Source organism: Melospiza georgiana, chromosome 3 (genome assembly GCF_028018845.1).
Source record: "Melospiza georgiana isolate bMelGeo1 chromosome 3, bMelGeo1.pri, whole genome shotgun sequence".
Taxonomy (NCBI): Eukaryota; Metazoa; Chordata; class Aves; order Passeriformes; family Passerellidae; genus Melospiza; species Melospiza georgiana.
The window spans coordinates 113,170,381-113,191,849 of NC_080432.1; the positions used below are offsets into that span (position 1 = coordinate 113,170,381).

The window sequence follows — 21,469 nt, forward strand, 5'->3', positions numbered from 1 at the left end:
TGCATGCTATGAAACCTCTCCTGCAGCCCTGCATTAATAGATTCCATTTTTCTGGCCTGTGTAATACCTGTCAGCTGGCCCTTGTGCCATGTTTGCACAAGGATCATTCCTGCAGTGTATTTGGCTCCAGTTTGTGCCGTGGCTGAATTAGATCAAGCCAAACCAATATATAACACTTTTTTCTCCTGCTTAGATTGACCCTGGGAGTAAACCTGTTCTCTGGGGCTGTGTCTGGTTTAATATATGTGCTAGGTCAAGGTATTAACTGTTAGTCAAAGTTGCTGTCTTGTTCGTGGTTCATTACAAATAAAGCAGACAAGCTAACACTGAATCGACTGCTCCAAAGCTGTGTTAATGTTTTCCTTCCTGACACAGGTGGCGACCTGAGCTCTTTCCTCTTACTGGTGGGTTTGTATGCAAGAAGCTTAACTTGTCTTTAAAATCTCACTTGTCAGTAAAAACAGCTGTGTTATGAAATACAAAAGCTCATCTCATCAGTGAAAGAAAATACGCTTTTGCCCTGTAACACAGTACATAACAGGGCAATGTGAAAGTGCAATCCCTCTGTCTAACAGAAATGTGTAAGTCAACTCTGAAATGTTAACTGATGTAATTTACTGACCCTTAGTGCCTTTCTCACCTATTGAGCATGTCCCCTAGGCAGTTTGGGAGCTGCCCAGTGCATTAAAGGACACCTGAGATGCTTTTTGTTCCCAAGCAGTGCAGCTGTTTTTGTGGATGCAGTGAGAGCTGTACTCCAGTTTTGGAGCTCCTTTTACCCTGTGGGGGTAACAGCAGCTTTTGATGCTGTTCCTGAGCATCTACAGCTGTGAGATACTTGCAGCCTTGCCCCTTCACTTCTATTCAGAAGTGGTAGAACCACTGTATCACTCAGATGGTGGGTTGGGAAGATGCCTTGTGGAGGCTGCATCTGCTCTGTAACTCCTCTACCCAGAGCAGCACAACTCCTTGTGACTGCTGTGCTCTGCTTTTGTCACAGTGGTCCTTGCTGTGCCAGAAAGCATCCAAATGAGACCTTCCACCCTTCTTTGGCTTCCTCGGGGTAGATTAATTGCACCCTTGAGAGTAGTAATAAATGTGAGTTTGAATATTGCTATTTAACTTTTATCTTCCGTTCTCAGTGTTTCGATTAAGGCAAATTAAAAATGAATCACATAGCAGCCTGTATTCTAAGGTCATGCAAGTTAGCAATTTGAATTCATTGAGTATGATGGGGGCATAAAGATAAAATGAGAGGTTTCAGGGGGTCTTACAATACTAATTCTTTAGGGGTGAGCAAAATAACAGACTGAGATTTGCTAGACTCAGAGGGATCCTGGGATAATCAAACCATCCACAGGTCTGGAATCCTGTACAGTGAGATCCTAGATAAACATCCAGATATGTAGACTATTAGATAATCCATATCATGTTGTCATTTCTTTGTCTGTGCAAAAAATACCCTACTACCCAAATGGGGACAAAATGTCAGGTACACTTTCACCAGTATGACCGCATCTGCTCCAAGTATCCTGTGCTTATTTTAGTTCTGGCTGGAGATTTGTCTCTGGTTTCACCCTCTGCAAGGTGGGATATTGGCATCACCAAATACCTTTTTGAACAGTAAAACTAAATGTTACCTTTTTTGGAAAAAAAAAATAGGCACTCAGTCATCTTAATAATAATGATAATTTATTTTTATAAAATATCTTACGTAATTTTCTGAAATCAAAGCACTGGGGCCTAAATAGCTGAGCTTCATTAAGAAGATGAAATGAAAGAAGAGAAGCATCTGGCAGAAGAATGGAGGGCAGTGTAAAAATAGAGGCATATGGTGGTTTGAGTAGTATTAGTAATTTCTGAAATTATATTGCCTATGAACCTCTGCTCCATTCAAAGTAGAAGACTGAGCCAACAGAGCCAATTTTCAGGACTCTCACACAGTGTTCCTTTCTTCCTGAAAATAAGTTTGGGGAAATCAGAGGTGCCTTTTGGCCAGCAGAAATTTTTGCCACATGGACAATTCCATAACGTACCCTTAAAAAGGCTTCAGAAAGCAAATCAGTTTTTTTTGGGTTTTTTGGGTGTTTTTTTGGTTTTTTTTTTAATGCTGTTTTCCTAAAACATGTGCCCTGATTCATTGTGATTGGTCGCTGTAAGTATTATGGAGAATTTTCCTTGTATAAACACACAGCCCTGGTTTGCACATATTTATCTGTATAGCCTGTATGAAGAGGCTGGCTTGCTTGGTGCTGGGTTGTGGAGCTTTTGCCATAACATGGCCTAACATGCATTTCAGAAACATTGATGATTTTTCAAACTTTTAATCTTGACTTAAAGAGTCAGTTTCAAACTTCTATTGTAAACTCCTTGTTTCACGGTTTTTGTTTGTTTATTTCGTGGGTTTGTTTGTTTATTTTTGCATTCCTTTGGGTTTTTTTTCTCCTCCCTTACATCATTTTCCCCCACTGTCTACTGTCATCGTTTATGTTCCTGCTAAGAAATTTAGCTGGGTGTAGATGGTAGTGCATTCCTGCAGTACCACTGTATGTCTCAGTAAATCTGGAATCAGTGTCTCTAAAGGTTGTAAACCACAAGTGTAGGAAAATGAAATTAATCTTAACAGCACAGAGAAAGCCTCTGTCAGACCTGGGACTGGAATACAGGATTTACATATTCTGGTCACATCACTGCACCGTGCTACCTCTGTGTCTGCTTGCTGTTTTGTCTAGGTGATGTTTTAATCTTTCTCATCTCACTGCTCTCCTAATTTGAGTCTTCTCACAACAGGCCAGGTTGCTTCAGGCCTGGCCACTCTGGAGCTGCTTTGGCAAAGGTTCATCTGGCTCTCCTTAATGCTTTCCACCATGGTTATAGTGTAGGCAGGACACTGACTGCTGCTTCTGGGATCATAGAGATGCTCAGAAATAATATGGTGGGGTATGGATATGCTATTTATTAGGAAAGACTTCAGAATGTGTAACTGTTGTTGTCTATGGAGAAGAGGGTCTTCAGGATTATTTCTGATTTGTGTAATTGTGAACATGTCCAGCCTGAGAGGTGTTTTGTCCTTCAGCACTGTATTCTTTATTTCCATTTGGGTTTTGGTTTGCTGTGTCTAACAAGTGGTTTTCTCCAGTATTCCTGCTGAGTCAGTTCATTCCTAGTTTTGCATTTTTAGAGTTGATTATTCCTATGTAAATGTGGAACTTTGTACTTTATTGATTGCATCCTCTTTATTCCAGACCCTTTCTGCAATTTGAAATTACTTTGAAAAGTGACCTCTCTCTAAAGAACCTGAAATTTTCTCTGTTCTGATGTTAGAAAGAGATTTCACAAGTGTTATGTCTGTTTCCTTGATCCCAAATGGGGCTGTTTAACAAAATTGGACCAGCATATACATATATAGGAGCCTATCAGAAATTTCAGGATAGTTTGATAAAGAAACCTTCAGAGATAACTACTGAGCTATCGATTTTCTAAACCACTTGGGCACCCAACTCGCACCCATAGGCTGTAATTTGTTAGTTCATGTGTCAGTGTCAAAAGCCTTACTGAATTCCAGATGCATACACTGCTCTTCTTTTTGCCTACTGAGAGGTTTCCCTGTCCAAGAGGAATATTACATCAGGCATAATTTTTGATGATTTTTGTGCTGTTAGAGGTTTTTTTTTATCTTACTTTCATTCTTGTATTCTACTTTTGGCTGCTTAACCATTTATTTGTGGGTGGTAAGGGCAGGGTGGCAGTTTGGAATTCTTTTAGTTTTTCTTCTTTTCACCTTTTCAAAGACAATCTTGACCTTCCTTTGTAGAAATTGTCAATTTTCTCTCTTCTCAGCAAGTTTATAAATACAAACCTAAACAGATGTAGGGACATTGGTGAGCATTTTAATTGATAATATTTTCTAGAATGTCCTGACCTCCCCCTTTGTTTTCTCTCATGGGCTTCTTCTATAAGAAGGCAAGGCAGGAAAATGAGCAGCTATATTGTCTTAGCTGGACCAAAAATCTCCTCCTCCTGGCCTCACACAGTGGCCAGAAGTGCATGGCTAGGGAAGTGAAGGAAGGAAAACTGTCTCTCCTTGACTCCATATGATCCTTCAATATCTACATCATCCTTTTTCTGGGTAAGATGGGGTTGGATAACAATGACCTAAGCTTGATTTCCTAAGTATTGAATGTTTGTGCTAGTTTCTGAAGGTAAAACAGTTATTTTGCTACAATGTAATTGTTGCTGGATATTTAAATAATAAATACTTATATCTTCATTAGAACTTTCTGGTAATTTTTCCTTGTGTTACCCTGTGACTGCTGTAGCTGAAGTGTTCTTTTATTCTAAACTGTGGCATGGCTTTGGAAAGGGTGCCTGGCCTAGAGAGTAAAGGCAGCTACTTATATATTGTGTGAGAATTGAATGACTCTAACATTATTTTGGGGATATGAACATGACTGATAAAAGGTTTATCTAAAATGGTTAGGCATAATTGTTTATATTTTAAATTAAAACAGTAAGCTGCTTTTAGGGAAGAGAGATGAAAGAAGGATGGCAGACTTTGATGAAACAATAGGAGAGAAATATAAGGTGCTGGATACATTTGGTACAACTGGGTGAACATACTGAAATCATGGTGCTTGGAGCTGAAGAGCTGTAAATTTGTGTAAGGTTTAGAGGTTAGTCCATGAGATGTGAGTGTCAGTGTTACTTGTGTGTTTTATGAAACTGATGATTGGGCAGATTAGGCTCTGCAAACACCTCACCAGGTCTAGGAATCCGACCCAATGCTTTATTTGCTTGTAGTTCATCTGTGAATGAAAGAAGAAAACTATATAATTTTATTTCAGTGTTGCTCACAGCAAGTCTGAGAGGTTCTGTTGTTTCCCTTGGTTGCTTCAGTTGTCATTATAGCAGTGTTTCAAACACCACTGTCTTCTCTGGATGTGCTGGAAGTCTCCATGGAGAGCCAGCGTGGTCAGGATGGGCAATATCCAGCTCTAGGCTGCAGGCTGGTGTGATGCAGGAAATGCTTTGCACTTGTACTGAAGTGATGCAACTTCCTGAACATTATCCAAAGCAAAACAAAGTAACAGAAAGGATTTTTTCTTCCTTTGGCACTTTTGCTGTGATGCTTACTCTGACATCACCTTTCCAGTCATTCATGTGGCATCCCAGGAGAGGCAAGACATGAATTTCTAATACAAACAATAAACAGGAGCTTTCATTCTCCTCAACTAAATATGTACTTTAATATTGCAGGGACTGAGGATATGTTTTCTTTGGCAGGTAATTTTTAAGAGTCTTCCACACAATTTTTATGCCAAAACACTTCACTTAAGTAATTCTGTCACAGAGGGACATTAAGAAGGTCAGGCAAGAAAGGCAAGACATCTTCTCCTTGGGTTTGAAACAGCTTGGAAAGTAGATGAGGGAGGGAGGTTTACAAAAGCTCTTCCAGGTTCAATGGGCAGGGAAATGTTTTGCACTAGCAGTGCATTTGGATGGGCACAGCAGAGGCCTGTGCTGCTTCAGCCAAGAGCAGGAACATCCTCTAGGGAAGGGATGGGAAGGGATGTGTGCCATGGAGCGGCGCAGGCTCGTGATGCTTTCTGATGCTCTGGCTCTGTCCTGCATGGGCACCACCACTCATGTGGGCACCAGTGCCAGAACAAAATGTGGCCTCGTCTGAGTTGCTTACAGATGAGGAACATGTGTGTTGGCCCATCATGTTGTTTATTCTGTTTAAATTTGTTAATGTGTAATAATGTGAGAATTTAGCAAGTTACCCCATTCCTCCCCACTTCCCTCTGCACTGAGGCTGCTGCTTGTATTGTTTCCTTTCTTCTTTTCCTTCTTTCTCTTTTAATGTTCACCAGAAATGTGGAATGAAGAAGTTTTACACTGCTGCAGCAAGTGTAGCACCTGCCATGTGAAATCTCTCCTTTTCCCTTTGAGTGAAAGCCTTAAGCAACACTTCCCCCAGACGGAGATTAAGGCCTTGGAATTCCTGTGTGGGGTGGACATTTGATTAACACAGGGTCCTTTTATTGTCACCCTGCCTTTCTGCTCTTCCTCATTAGAAATCAGTGACTTCCCCAATTCATTCATGGCACAGAGAAAAGAATGTCTAATTATACATATAAATAAAGAAAATATATAGCATGCATTCAGCTAGTAAAAGGAGCTATTTTCCCTCATGGGGAGGGGATTAGTCAGGGGGGCATTTGTCTCCTGCAGCTGCTGGTAGAAGCGTCTGACAGATGGCAGTGCAATATACATATATATATATATATATATATATGCGCACATGCATGTACATAGACACACAAGTAGGAGAACTAAACACAGTTGCTGTTCATAGGTAATTTTGTGTTATGTTTCTGTTTCAGTGAAGGGATGTGGTGGCCTGCAGTTGTGGGAGGTTTTGCCTTTGAAGGTTGGAAATAGTTTTGCTCCTGCAAGCTGCTGTTTCCGTTAGCACTTGACAGCACCATTGGATGGAGAGGATTTATTTGCTGGGGATTATCCAGGGAGGGGTGTGGGGGTGTGTTTTGGCCACAGCATGGTGCTCTGGGGACATAATCCTTCCCCTAAGCAGTTGCACAATTTACAGGATAGAAATGGGTATGTTGATAGTTTGCTGTAACCCTTTTAGCCCTTATCTCCAAGGTTTTCTCCACTTTTTAGTGATGCAGTCCTTCCAGACACAGCCAGGGTGAATATGTGCATCAGTTCACCTGGGGTAGAGTTCCCCAAGTGCTTTTCTGCTGTCCTCTGCCTGCTGCCTCCCAGCTGAGCAGCTGCAGCTCATGCCAGGGCTGGTGTTTGGGGTTCCCTTCAGCCTGGTGGGAGCACGAGCACAAGATCTGTGGTGCAAAACCAAACCAAAACCAAGCTCTCTTGGGCTTGTTACCCTGTGCCAGGGCAGTGTGGAGGCACTGCTGATGCAGAGAGAGGTGGGAGCTGCCTGGGGGAGACATTTCAGGTCCAGCTGCTCCTGGAGGGGGTTTGATGGGGAGCAGAAGCTTTCTTCTGAAGGGGCAGGATGGTTGTGTGCTGTGTTGGTGGTGGGAGCAGTGTGGCCAGGGCTTGCCTTGCCCCTGGAGCTTGGGGGTGCAGGCTTGGAGCTGGCTGGAGCCAGGCTGTAGGGATACATGCCAGAGGTGCCCAGAGCAGGGTTACCAGGCTCAGTGTGATAGGGGTGGTACAGAACAGAAGGAGGAAGGAAAAATCACCCTAGGTATCTATAAACCATAGTGCAGAGTGTAGAAAGTAATGTGAAAAAAACCCATACATATATAAATATATTTCATGTATATGTAAATGTGTCAAATATATATATGTATCAAATTGGTAAGGAAAGTTTTGCTTTGCTCACCTTCTTGGTCTCCATGCTCAGCCCTGGTGGTCTTTGTAGTTTTGTCATTCAAGTTTCTGACAGAAGTAAGGATCAAAACAAAAGCCCCCCAGCAAGTGTGGTTCAAGGTGAGTTCAGGTGAAATGAACATGACTGAGGCAGATGTACTTGCACAGGTGCTTAGTGAGTGCTTTCTCAATGGGAGATGCTTGTCTGTCCACTGCTGTGGGGGTCCTGCCTTCAAAACGTACTGGATCCACTCCAAACCATAAGGTGGCCATGGCCAGACCGTGCCTTCCTTCATCTTTCAGTTGGTTTTACTTCTCTTTTTAATGTTTCAGCATAGTAAAGTTTTTATTATCCCCACACCTCCCTGAGAAGCTTATTCTACTGCTATGTAAATTGACCTGGTTAATAACTCAGTTTCAGTATTAACTTTTTTAATGCATTGTCACATGGGTACCTGAAACTGTCAGCTTTCTTTGGCAGTGGTGATCAAGAACCCAAAACTAAGACCTCATAGAGAGGGTGTTTCCACAAACACCTGTTCACTTTCTTTGTGGAGGCACAGAACGAGCTTCATTCTTGCAGCTCTGGTAAATGAGCTGTGACACACTCTTACTGCTGCTGCTGCTGCAGGTAATCAGCTAGAGGTTACTTTGCTGAATGAAATACATTTAAATGGCAGGGAATGAGAAGACTCTGGTTTATTTTGATTGCCTTTCCCCATGATATTTGAATACTGCAGTATGTAATATGAGCAGTTATATACTAAGATTTTTTCTCCATACAATACCATAAATCAAGAGAGAGTTTTAAAATACCCAAATTGCTTTTCCTGACTTTTCCTTTTCCCCTGAAGAGCCCAGGAGCTTATATCTGAATGCTTCAAATGAACATAGTGTTCTATTTATGCTGAATAAAACTATAGATTTTTATGTTGGATAATGCATTTCTGAGGCAGATATCATCACCTGAATGTACAAAACATTTAGAGTCAGCCCTCTTTGTTTATGTTTTCATTCCCAGGTCAGTGGTAAAGGAGTAGTTATAAAACTGCTCATCAGAGGTTTTGATAAACATTTTTGTATAGCTGCAGAGTGATTAAGATGTAATTACATGTTTGAGATATGTTTGAGGAATTAAGCACTTAGTAACCTAGTACAATACTAGCTGTTACAGAACAGCGTGGGTTTCTTCTCCTTACCAAAGAGGTGATAAATTAGGGTGTTTTACTGTGCCAACTCCATCCTTTTTCTTAGGTTCAGCTTCTTTTAAATTGACAAGAATGGGAAAATAAATATGACAAGGATAGGTATAATCGCTCAAAAATTCTTCATTCAGAGTGCATGAATATAAATTGGGGGCACAGGGGTGAATTTGGAAAAACAGAACAGAAATTTACTCTGTAATCTGTTTGTAACAGCAGATTGATACTCAACTCAAATGATAGCAGTTTAAAAAGGGGGAGAGCCTTTGAAGGAGCTGAGGCAGCAATGGAAGCCCTTGCTCGCTGGCTGGCTTGTGCAGGCAGGCGTGTGTGGCTGCTTGTTTTTCAGACAATTGTGCCAGCGCTGTAAGAGCTCTTGTTTGGCACAGCACCACTTGAGTGCCCTGAGACCGGGCTGCTTGTTTCATCCCAGCATCTGGTGAGATTAAGTATTAGTGCTGCTGTTTAATGAACAGTGTGCGGATGTGCATGAGTATTTGGGGTTGTTTTTGTTTCCTCCGGTTTGTGGCCGACAAAGCTGTAGGGATGAACAAAGCCTCCCAGGCTGCCTGCTACATAGATTAATTTACAGCTGCCAGATTATATTAGTTGTTCTATTTATTCTGCTTCAGTGCTTTTTTGAGGAAAGGAGTATTTCTTAGTCAATTGTCTGGCAAAGAGAAAGGAATTCAAGAAATGTGAAGCAAACAAATTCGCGGTAATTAGACAAGCTTTTGGCAGATGAACTGTTTGCTCCCTTTTCTTATGATATTATGGTACATGGAAGGACTGAAGTTTGAAAACAGAATTTAAGTTGACATCTAAACTTTGTCTTTACTCTCCTGTTCTCTGTGTTGGTGATGCTGAGCCTTGATGAATGGCAGCTTTAACCACATCTCTTGTCTGCCTGTTTAGCGTAGCCCTACGGGAGGTTTTGACAGGCACAGCAGCTTATGTCTCTTGTCTCTGCAGCTTTTATGATGCTGTAGATTTATCAGGAATGCTCTTTATTTGTGTTTTCCTGTAACTCTCCTTCTCCCTGTCTCTGCACTGAGTCCTGTTGCTGTGTGCTGCCCACCTGATGCAGCCAGGAGTCCTGGCTCTTTCTGCTGGAGATATCCAAAGCTGTGCACAGCCCTGCATGCCCTGAGAGGCAGCTCTGTGCATTAGGTGATTATCAGTTAGTGCACAAAGTAAATAGCTGAGAGTTTATCCAAGAGCCTTATGGAAATGTCTGAATATTGATAAGGCAGACTGATTTATCTTGTCTGTCTTCTAAAACAATTGCTTTGAAGGACTCAAGTAGTTCAGAGGGGGATTAGTTGGTTTACTCAGAGCAGGATCAGGCACACTGGGGCATGTGCTCTTCTTCCCCACCCTCAGTGGAGCCAGTAATTTGTTGCCCAAATTACGGAGTATAAGATCAGACTGGGCTAAATATAATCTGGAATGATCCTGCACAGGTCATTCTCCCTCTTCCTTCTGCTGGGTTGCAGGGTGGGGAATAATGCACTGGGGGCCTCTTTGGAAATCAAGTGGCAGCTGGGAAGACAGGAGACACCCCAGGTGCTGAGAAGAGACCTTCAGGAGCAGGAGCCTCTGCTCTCAGGACCCCACAGCGTCAGGAGAGCCCGTTCTCCACCTGGATGTCCCTGATGGACTGTCAGCTCTGAGGGAAGGCAAGGAAGTGAAGTCTCTGTAATTCATTCGTAAACCTTGGCAGGTAGCAATTAGAGTATCTTGTGTACTTGGATGAAAGTGTCTAAAGAGAGAACTGTCATGCAGAGATAGATACAGAGGCATATGTGCATATTTATTTTTTTCCTCCTGTTTTTTTCCTCCTCCTCAGAAGGTGGTTTTGCCTGACTGTTTTGCTCTGTAGTCGGTGATTAGCAGCAGGCATGACACTGGTACTGTGATCTTTGCTTTCTTCTGTCTTGATTGGACTTTGGCTTTGGAGCTTGCAGGTGCCTCTGATGATGGTGCAGGTGTTTGCTGTGCAATGTGCAGCTTCATTTGAGACATGCTTTCTACTCCTCTTTTGATCTTTATCCTTTTGAAGGTCTTTGAACTGATTTGGAAATACCCTTTAATGAATGGGGTTTTTTTAACTGTTTCGTGTCAGGTGTTTCAAGTATATGTGTGCTCCATTAATATGAATTTTATTTGTTGACTGTATCAAAAGTTATTTGATATGTCCTATGTGAAAGATTTCAAAACCTTATTAGCTAATCATGTTGTTTTTAAGATTGTGTAGCAAAGTGGAGCTGGTACCGAATTTCTTCAAAGTATACTTTGACATGCAGTGGGTACTTAGAGATAAAAATAAAAAACCCCAAAATCTTCTAAATGCCCCAAACCCCAAAACAACCAGTGAATTATCAGAAAGAAAAATATTACATGTGAGGGTTTTTTTTGTTGTAACCAATCTTTAAAGTTTAATAATTAATAAAACTATTCTAAACCCACTGTTTTTCAAAATTTTAATGGAAGAATCATTCCCTCTAAAAACAGCTCTGCACAATATTGAGAAGTAGCAGTTGTATTGTATAAAAAATACACCAAACAATTCACTGTTTTCTAATACTTTTCTTTGTCCTGAATACACATATGTGAAAATATAGTGCTTTTTGGTTACAAAGTAGAAATGTCAATTTTTATATTTTGTTGCAAGTGATTGTGTCTTTATTACCAGACATGCTAAGCTTTCACATTCTTAATATTACATGTAAAATTAGTTCTTAAAATTAAATCACTTCCTCCCAATGCCTCACTTGCCAGTTAAATCTGCTGCTCAAAAAAAAAAGCTCTTAAGGAATCTTTTCGGACATAAAATCTCAGGGCATGTTGGATCATTTTCAGAAAATGTGAAGCTGAATGAAATGTTGTTTTTTTTTTCTGTTGCTGTTGTGGGAGGTTTTATTCCTGGGTTGAAATGGCAAAACATCAGCCCAGCCCCGTGCCCATTCAGCTGCTGGTAGGGATTAGATGTTCAGAGTTATTTGCTCTGTGGCTGGGGTGGGTTTACAAGTGTGCTGCTTGGCTTTGGTCGCATCCAGCTCCTGTGCCACGGGCTGCAGCCTGGGTGGCTGTTGGCTGCTGCACTTCTCCCTCTTAGTGAGATGAGAGCTCAGACATGGGATGCTCTTATGTAATAACTTTCAGGCAGTATTTTCCTTCTTGGTCTTGGTACAAACAAGATGACCAATCAAATGGTTTTTACCTTAATTTTTGAAAAATATATGGACATTTAAATTGCTTTGCTGTTAAATTACTGGTTTTTGTTTATAGAGTCACTTTCAGAAATTCTGTATGGTTCTCTTTTGTCAAGGAATTTTTATTTCTTGTTTTTTATCATATGCATTGTTTTATGTTACAGCTGAATAAAGAATCAAATTTCTTCATTACTACATGCCATACAGCAATCCTGAGTAGCTGAGAGAGAACTAGAGTATATCTCAGTACCTGGCCTCTTCATTCCATGTAGTTTGTGCTGCTTTGGTAGGCATCTAAAATCATTGCACTTGTTTTGATTGCTATCAGAAGGCAAAAAGTCTGACAAAAGTGCAGAGACACTTGTTATTTTTACTTTCTCTTTCATTCTTTCCTTCTGCAAAAACATTTATCTGTTTTTTTCTATTACACCACCTAAGTCAACAGAAGCTTCATCCTTGTCTGTGTGTGAAAGGAAAATTGCCTCCTGTGCAGATGAGCAGGGAACAGGAATCAGACAGTATCTCTGTTAAGCTTCTTTAAACATTTACTAAGAGTTTTACAGTAAAACCTTTGGCAAATGTTGTGGTTGAAGACTTTCACATCAAATGATGGTATAGGTTTCCTGGTTTTCTTTTATGTCCACAAATGACTTAACAAAAATAATGGCTGTTGACTGTATTATAGAAATATATTTTCAGAGCGTGCATCATTAATAAGACCTTGAAAATAATTACTGTGTATAAAACTCACAAAATCCCACAAAAAGACTTTAAATTACATATGTTATTTTTTTTTTTTGAACGTTTTCTTTTCAACTCTTGATTTGCCGTTTTTTTTTTTTTCTTTTCTTTCCTTTCCTTCTGCTGTTTCTATTGGAGCTCACTCTTAAGAGCACAAATAAAGCAGAAAGTACTTGGGATATTTTTAGGGGTTTTTTTTTCAGCTATCCAGGTTGTAGCTATCCAGTTGCGCCAGCTGATTTTGAACCTTTTTCCCTTTTTATTTGTGCCACAGATGGGAAGCAGGCAGTGTGCTGAGCAGGTAGGCAGTCACCAGCACAGCGGGTGTGCCTTCTGACAGACCTGCCTTGCCTGCCCAGATGTGTCTGTGCATCTGCTCAGAGCAGGATTCTTATGGAAAGGCTGGAAATGGTCAGGAGTGGCAGTGCAGTGAATCCCATATTTGGGATTTCAATATCCAGAACTGAAATGGGACTAATCCCTCACAAACATACACGAAAAGTATGCTTTTTAGTTTAAATTAGATGAGGAAAAGTAGTTCCTGTATTTGCTGATACATTTTAAACATGATGATTTGGAATGAATGTGAGAAAGTGAACAGGTCACTTTGCCAAGTCTTTCAGGTGTTAGTTGAAACATCAGACTATTCCAGTTTAGACATTTGATTCTTAAACCTGCCTGTCTGCCTGAGACTCTCTTTTAGGGAATGGAAGGAGACATTTTTTGTCTGAAGGGATGTTATGAATCTCCAAATTAAGCGCCTAGCGTGGACTGCCTTCTGTTTCTTTCTCCATAAGCATGCTCTGCAGTCACTGAAGAGAATTGGTCTGGGCTACCTGTGGACGTGTATCCCCAGTGCCTTGTCCTTTCTGAAGGGTGGTTGTGAGGTGGGACAGTGTGGCCAGCAGATTCTTCTAGAGGAAAAATCTAACAGCCTGTTCATTTGTTTCAATTAATTCCTACATATGGTGATCCTAAAACTCCCCATCTTTAGAGAAAGCTGAGTAAGTGACATTTCATAGGCTGTCCATTCTGTTATCTAAAGAGCTCCTCTGTTTTCATGTGGAGGGCACCTCATTCCCACGGTCACAGTGCTCCAGAGCCCTTTGTTCATCTTTGCCTCTCTTTTTGCCCCCTTTGGATGGAGGGGCATAAATCTCTTTGAAACATCCACCTAAAATGTCAGGGTACTTAATGAATCAGTGACACAGCTACTTGTGCTCATCATGAAACTTCTAAACAGAAAACAAATAAACAGACAGTAAGTTCATAAATATAAAGGTTTGTTTTCCTGGTGCCTGTGCCTGTGCCTTGCAGCCTGTCACAGTATCTGGTTTTAATGTGTGTGCCCTGCAGTATCTTTGCAGGTAGCTGAATTGTCCTTCCTTTGGCATCCCTAACTTTGAATGGAGTAAGTTCTATCTGCCTAAACTTCCCCTCTACTCTTTCTTCCCTTTCTCATTTGATTTTCTTCTGAAAAGCAGTAGAGAAACTAACAAAAGAGAGGGAAGTAAGATAAAATGGAGAAATGCCATAGTTCAGTTGAACCTATACTTGAATTAAGAACTGCTCCTTTTACAATTCATATTTTGGAGTTGTATTGCAGGGTGAAAATCCCTGTTTGCCTCAAAGAGTGTACATGGATTTTAATAACAAACATTACTCCTAGCAGAAAGAATTCTCCAGCATGCTGTGTTATAGATCGAGATCCATGGACTAAATATTCCAAGATCCAAAAAAATAGCCTAAAGATTTAAAACTGTTTGTAAATATGAACAATAATAAGCCTTGTAGCTCTCTGGGTATTAGGAGTTGGAGTGAAATAATCAAAGTTAACAGTGAATTTCCTGTGATGTAATAGGGTCAAGGATCATACTTATATTCTACTTAAGGTTTTGCATATGTGAGGTTAGAAGTGGTGAAGGTGGTACCAGAAATAGCTTTGCTGCTTTAGTGACAGCAAAATGAATGGTGATTAAAAGGTGCTGGGAATCCTGTAGCCTCAGATGGGAGCTAAGGGCTATAATAACAGTTCAGAAGACAGTCTAGAAACAATTTTTAGCTCTTTCTTTAAGAAGATGGAGGCCTTGACATAGCAAAATATTTTCTCTAAAGGATGGCCAGGCTGTTGTTGTACATGGGGTTTGTGCAATCTAAGCAGAGGTGTGTGAAAATTAGAGGTGATGTCCCTTTGTGGTCAGAGCAAGGGCCAGAAAGCAGCTGGGGCATCCCTGTGCCTGCATTACAGTTGTTTGCCTTTCTCCATCCATGGTAGAAGGGAATGTAACCAATGTAAATCAAATTTTTTTCAATAATTAAGTTATCCAGCAAAGTTTATCCAGCATGGTGACTACTGCAAAGCTTTATGAGGGACTTGTGGGCTCCTGTTAAGAGAAAGAAATTGAAAGAATGAGTAATGTATTGCCTGTAAATAGTGTAAAATAATGAGTGGGAGGAGCAGGGAATTGCAGAAAATTGGCTCCAGGGTTTTGTCTTTCCCTTCCCCCTTGCACCTGGGTGGATCAATAGAAAGGGAGAGCAGTTGTGTAATGGCTTTTTTGCCCATCGCTGTGTGCTGTTGCTTTGACACATGCAATTTACTTGGAAAAGCTTAAGTAGCCTTAATAACAGAAAGTCCCAGCAGAGCTGACACTAATGGTCTCCCCTGTTGTCAGTCTCAACAGAGAGATGAAGAGCTGAATGAACAAAGAGGCCCAATTAGTGTCTCCCCCTCTGGAGGTGGCCCATGAGAGCGGGTGTGAGCTGTGAGAGTGGCTTTGCACAGACCCTGCCGTGCCCTGGTGTGAGCTGTGGCGGTGGCTTTGCACAGACCCTGCCGTGCCCTGGTGTGAGCTGTGAGAGTGGCCCTGCCGTGCCCTGGTGTGAGCTGTGGCGGTGGCTTTGCACAGACTCTGCCGTGCCCTGGTGTGAGCTGTGGCACTGGCTTTGCACAGACTCTGCCGTGCCCTGGTGTGGGCTGTGGCAGTGGCTGTGCACAGACTCTGCCGTGCCCTGGTGTGGGCTGTGGCAGTGGCTCTGCCGTGCCCTGGTGTGAGCTGTGAGAGTGGCTTTGCACAGACCCTGCCGTGCCCTGCTGTGAGCTGTGGCGGTGGCTGTGCACAGACTCTGCCGTGCCCTGGTGTGAGCTGTGGCAGTGGCTTTGCACAGACCCAGCCGTGCCCTGGTGTGAGCTGTGAGAGTGGCTTTGCACAGACTCTGCCGTGCCCTGGTGTGAGCTGTGGCAGTGGCTGTGCACAGACTCTGCCGTGCCCTGGTGTGAGCTGTGGCAGTGGCTGTGCACAGACTCTGCCGTGCCCTGCTGTGAGCTGTGGCAGTGGCGTTGCACAGACCCTGCTGTGCCCTGGTGTGAGCTGTGGCAGTGGCTGTGCACAGACTCTGCCGTGCCCTGGTGCGAGCTGTGGCAGTGGCGTTGCACAGACCCTGCTGTGCCCTGGTGTGAGCTGTGGCAGTGGCTGTGCACAGACTCTGCCGTGCCCTGGTGCGAGCTGTGGCAGTGGCGTTGCACAGACCCTGCCGTGCCCTGGTGTGAGCTGTGAGAGTGGCTTTGCACAGACCCTGCCGTGCCCTGGTGTGAGCTGTGGCAGTGGCTTTGCACAGACCCTGCCGTGCCCTGGTGTGAGCTGTGGCGGTGGCTCTGCCGTGCCCTGGTGTGAGCTGTGGCGGTGGCTTTGCACAGACCCTGCCGTGCCCTGGTGTGAGCTGTGGCGGTGGCTGTGCACAGACTCTGCCGTGCCCTGGTGTGAGCTGTGGCGGTGGCTTTGCACAGACCCTGCCGTGCCCTGGTGTGAGCTGTGAGAGTGGCTCTGCCGTGCCCTGCTGTGAGCTGTGAGAGTGGCTTTGCACAGACCCTGCCGTGCCCTGGTGTGAGCTGTGGCAGTGGCTTTGCAGAGACCCTGCCGTGCCCTGGTGTGAGCTGTGGCAGTGGCTTTGCACAGACCCTGCCGTGCCCTGGTGTGAGCTGTGGCAGTGGCTTTGCACAGACCCTGCCGTGCCCTGGCGTGAGGGGGTGCTTGCTGTGCTCTCGGGTTGCTGCCAGCACTGGGGGATTTTGCTGCAGCATCGCCCAGCCCAGCTTGTTTGCACTAACAGTGCAGCCCAGTCATGCCCTGATAATGCCCATTACAGAGCACTCTTCAGACACTCACCATCCAACACGCTGTGCTAAACCCAGCCCAGCTGAGTCTACCGTTTTTTCTACTTGGACAAATCATCAAATAATTTCACAGACAAATCATCTTTTCCTTCCCAGGCTCTCAGGGAGGTGGCACAGAGCAGCTCTGCAGGGTGTGCAGCCACAGACAGACGTGTCCCCACTGGACTGGACTTGCAGAAAGGTCTCAAAGAAAACAGAACATTGTTTCTGCTTTCATCCAGAGCTCGGAGCGACTTGGTTAATAACAAAACATGAGCACCATCTGGGAATGGCTGCACACTACCCTTTATGAGTGCTGTTCCTCAAATATATTATAAAGCACAGCGCCAGCTCTCTTTTGCCTCCCTTCACTAGGACAGGTTTGTACAATCAATTCAATATTCAGTTTCAAAAAATTGCTGCTGCATGTGCTATAATTTTGTGTCTGTTTTTTATGGCTAAAGTGTGGAAGGCTTTAATTGCAGCTCATTTCTCACTAAGACTGGCCTTTTTTCAGGAATTTTTCTCTCCTTCTGTTTCTCTAGCTTGGCAGACCAAAGATTTCTCACCATTAGGAAATAAAACAAATGTGTTTCAAGAGGGCTCTAGATGGCCTTTACCAACATAAGGTTTGATCGATCATGATTGATTTGAAAAATATGTACCCCACCTTATTCAGTCTCAGTATTGAGGAAAAACATCATCTTTCAGTGAACAGCTGATATTTAAAGATGCTATCCTGTTGACAAACTGTTAAACCAAATCTGTCTCCCTGGGATTTAAAAGATTAAGACCTAAATAATACTTACAGCATCAGTATCCACATTGTCTAGCCTTGCCAGTCTTTGCTTTATAGCTCATTGTATTTTCCAACATCACTTAAAATACCAGGTACACCAGCTGAATGGTGGAGCTCAACATATTTGTATTTCAAAGGCAGTGAAATAGGTGCTTTGCATTTAATTAATTGAATGTAAGTATATGAACATTTAATTGATGTATATGAACTTATTTCATTGATGGTTCTGGAGAGGAGCAACTGCTCTTGTTCAATATAATAACTAATATTTATGCTGCTGAAATATACTTAATATGCATAAAAAATAATGGGTTTGGCTAAAACCAGGTTAGTACAGCTTTGTGTGTTTTTCATACAGCATAAAAAGGAGCACTGCACATCAAATGAATGCAATATTTAATCTAAAGTGAAATGCTTAATACTCATAGCAGCAGTTCAAAGATGAGGACAGTTTGATGAGTGTTTTAGAGTCACGCTTTCTTAAAATTGAATTCTCGTCTTACTGTGATAATTAAAGTTTTGCTGTTGATCTCCAGTGATTAAATTGGCTCCCTTATATATCACAGTTACAGTGTTGGTTTTTTAAGTGATTTGTGCACACATCAGAAATTGCAGGGAGGGGAAAAAAAGTGTTAACAATCTTTATTAACAAAGACTTGCATGACTGATGAAAATAGAGGAGTATATAAATTTTCTATTCCCATCAAAGCAAAATTTGAAATACCTCCTCCTTAATGGACTGGAGTGCATTTTGGGAAATACCTGTGTGTTTCTTAAATCATAAGCACTAAGCAAATACGACAGTTTATAAAGAAGTAGTAATTTATTATAAATATTTACTCTACAGCCCCAGTGAGGTTTTTGACAGCATGGGCTTGTCCCTGGGAGATTCCCTTTTTTCTTCGTCCAGTTCTCTCTCAGCAATTGTTTTGAAGAGAATACTGGCAAAAGAAGCTTTTTCATTGTTTGTACTCTCTTCTCCTTTCTTAGAAGCCTTTCATTCTTCAGCAAAGGCAGAAGTTCTTTGCCTGCCCTCCTTTGCTAACCCTTCCACTTGCCCTGATGGTCATGTACAGTCTCAGACCATTTCTTTACTTTTTCAGCTCTTCTCTTAATGTCCACCCTCACGTCTCATTCCTCTGGTTTTGCAAGCAGCATCTGAACCTCTTCCACCATGAGAAAAGACCAGACCATCACCAGTTACATTTGCTCTTCTAGATACCTTCTGCAATTCTCTTCTCCCCCTTATTTGTCAATGTGCTGTCAGTAGTTGTTGGTGGGACAGTGACTTTTCCAGTCCAGCTTTACACATTTCATTCTGGGCAATCCTTTCCTGACCTCTCCCTCCTCAGAGCTGACAATGTGTGCTTCCTCCTCAGCCTCACATCAGCGGCCATCTCTCTGCAGTCCCTGATGTTCCTGAAATCCCGCCCATGCTTTTGTTCTCTGATCTCATACAAGATGTTGGGTGGCGTGCCTGGGCTCCTAAACTGCTCATGGCATCCCTCCTACTCTGTCTGCCACTCTGTTCAATTGCTGATGCCTGATTTTCCTCACAAATACAGAACAGGGATCTATTTCACCTTTTGGACCCTTTGAACTGAGTTTCAGATTGTTAGCAGTCTTTAATTTAATGTAAATTAGCAGCATGTTATGTTAATTTCATACTGTAGATGCTATTTGCCAGATAGAATATTTGTATTGCTGTGGAGTTACTTCTGCTAGCCTGCAGTTTTCAAAGAGTATAGATAAGAGATAAGATAACCAAGTGAAATCACACTAGCTGTGTTCCCAATGAACCTGCTGAGGTGAACAGAATGACACACTAATCAAATTATCTTGAATTAGGCTTAATTATGTTAATTATGTTTTTGCATGAATGTTTCTGGTTTGTTTATGGTTTGGTTTTTGTTTTTTTTTTTTTTTTTTTTTTTTTTTTTTTTTTTTATAAAAAGGAACCTTCTGTTTTTTCCAGTTTGTACATGAAATTTTAAGAGCACATAACCTAAGGAACTTGTACCACCTCTGAGACATTTTAGGAACCTGTCTTCAGAGTACACCATTTATTCCTAAACTACAGTAGCATATAAATTCATCCAAGCTGTAAGAAGGGATGAGCCTGTCCAAGTTCCGTTTCTTGATTTTTACTTTAGGCTATGTCTTTTTGCACATCATCTTGAACGTGACTGTTGATAGTCTAGCTGTAGTTTATATACAGTCTATTTATTTGGTTCTTTATATTTCAATTGGTATTTCCAATTAAAATGAAACAGCAAGGTGTTTTCACAAGACAGTGGCATTGTCATTGACAACTTAGTCAGCAAAACAGTACCAGAAGGTCAAGTCACAGACATAACTAGTGCTTAGTTTTCCAATGCCTTTATGCTTTTGTACTTAAACATATCTGCTGATCTGAATGTATTAGGAAGAAGGATAGCAAAAGCAGCTAAATTATGTGGTAATTTTAATTAGTAGGAAAGAGGGATGGTAAGGTCTTCCAACAGCATTTTCTAATTGAAGTCACTGAACTGGCATTTCAGCAATGATTTCTGCTTCAGAGATCAAGAGAGATTATTTATCCTTAGCAGTTTTCAGCACTCAAAAGTTCATGCAGGCCAAGTGACTTCCATCATTCATGAACACTGTTGTGAACTTGTCCCTTTCCTGATTTTATTGATTTGTCACGTGATTTCTGGGAAGAAATTAAAGTCTCTGTTACATTTTCCTCATCCTTACAAAGCAGTGAGAGCTGCACAGTTTTATTTTCAGAGGTCAGATAGTGGGAACCAAACTGGAGAGCTGTGGCTGGAACTTGTTTATAATGGGAAGTGGGTGTATAAACCTCAGGAGGAAAAGCCTGGGTTTGCCCAGGTGTGCAGGCAGCTGAGTGCTGCAGTAAACACTGGTATTAAATTCCTGTGTTCTCAGTCTGCTGTGATTCTCTGTTTATGATGTGTTTCTCCTCACCCAGGAGCAGTGTGCAGAGACTTGCTGTTGTTGCCAACACTGGAAAGACTGAAGCTGGCACCCCCATAGTCCTTCTCCAGAGGTTGCCTTGCAAGACACAGCTATAAAATGTTCATCAGAAAAAACTGAACCCTCGATCCTTAAGAGTGAGTAAAAAACAAATGCGGCCTTTCCGAATTTTTGTCTAAAATGTATAAAAATAATGCCATGGATTTTGTATTTTAGAAATGCATTCCAGTTCCTGGGTAACTAGGGACTGTGAAGAGCTTGGACTGAGCCTGTGGCACTGGGTTATGGTATTTACATTGCACTGCTGTGTTCTTTGGGGTGTGTAGTTCCTTGCTTCCTCTGCTGTCCTTGTACGCCTCTGTTGAGCTCCATTTTTGAGGACCAGAGGCTTGAGGAGTTTCAAAGGTTGAAATGGGATTTCCCTGAGCAGGAGGCTAGCTTAGCTAGCTTGAGTTCTTCAAGATAAAGACTGTCCCCCTAGGAAGCCCCATCCTCTGCACAAGGAGGGGTTTCCATGCTCTAAAGTGTTCCATTGTTTCTGGAAAACAAGGCACTCTCAGTGCTGGAGGACTAGCTGCTCTTGTGGGATCACTGACTAGGGCTTAGAAAATTAGACCTGAGAGTGTGATGCAATTTCTGAAGTCCATGCAGAAGATAAGTCATTACTCAGATTTGCTGGTACTTTCTGCACCGGTTCATTTTTGCATCTCTTTTCCAATCTGAGTGTTTTCCCGTGGTAAGTTAGAGTGCTTGCTCCACATGGTTACTCCTGCTCTGTGGTCCCACTGTCCTCAGCTTCCATAAAGGACACCTCTGATTGAAGAGGTGAGTTATTTGAGAACTGTTACCTGTCAGTGTCCAAGGAGAGTCTTTTCCCTCAGAAAGCATCCCTCATTATCATGCTATCACCAGTGCACCTTCTGGTCTCACCAGAGATCTTTCCATTTAGATAATCCCTGCACAGCTGTCTAGTGTCACCCTTGCAAGCCAACATGAAAGCACCATCAGCCATGCCATCAGC

The 21,469-nt window shown here is 42.2% G+C and overlaps 1 protein-coding gene across 1 annotated transcript in view; it reads left to right on the top strand.

The window, feature by feature from the left end:
• The window catches only part of ANKRD6 (ankyrin repeat domain 6), an 85,187-nt gene that overhangs the window by 20,531 nt on the left and 43,187 nt on the right, over positions 1-21,469 (top strand). Inside the window, exon 3 of the mRNA XM_058020828.1 lies at positions 20,444-20,585. The gene's annotated coding sequence lies outside the window, so the exon portion shown is untranslated. The remainder of the gene's footprint in view (positions 1-20,443; positions 20,586-21,469) is intronic.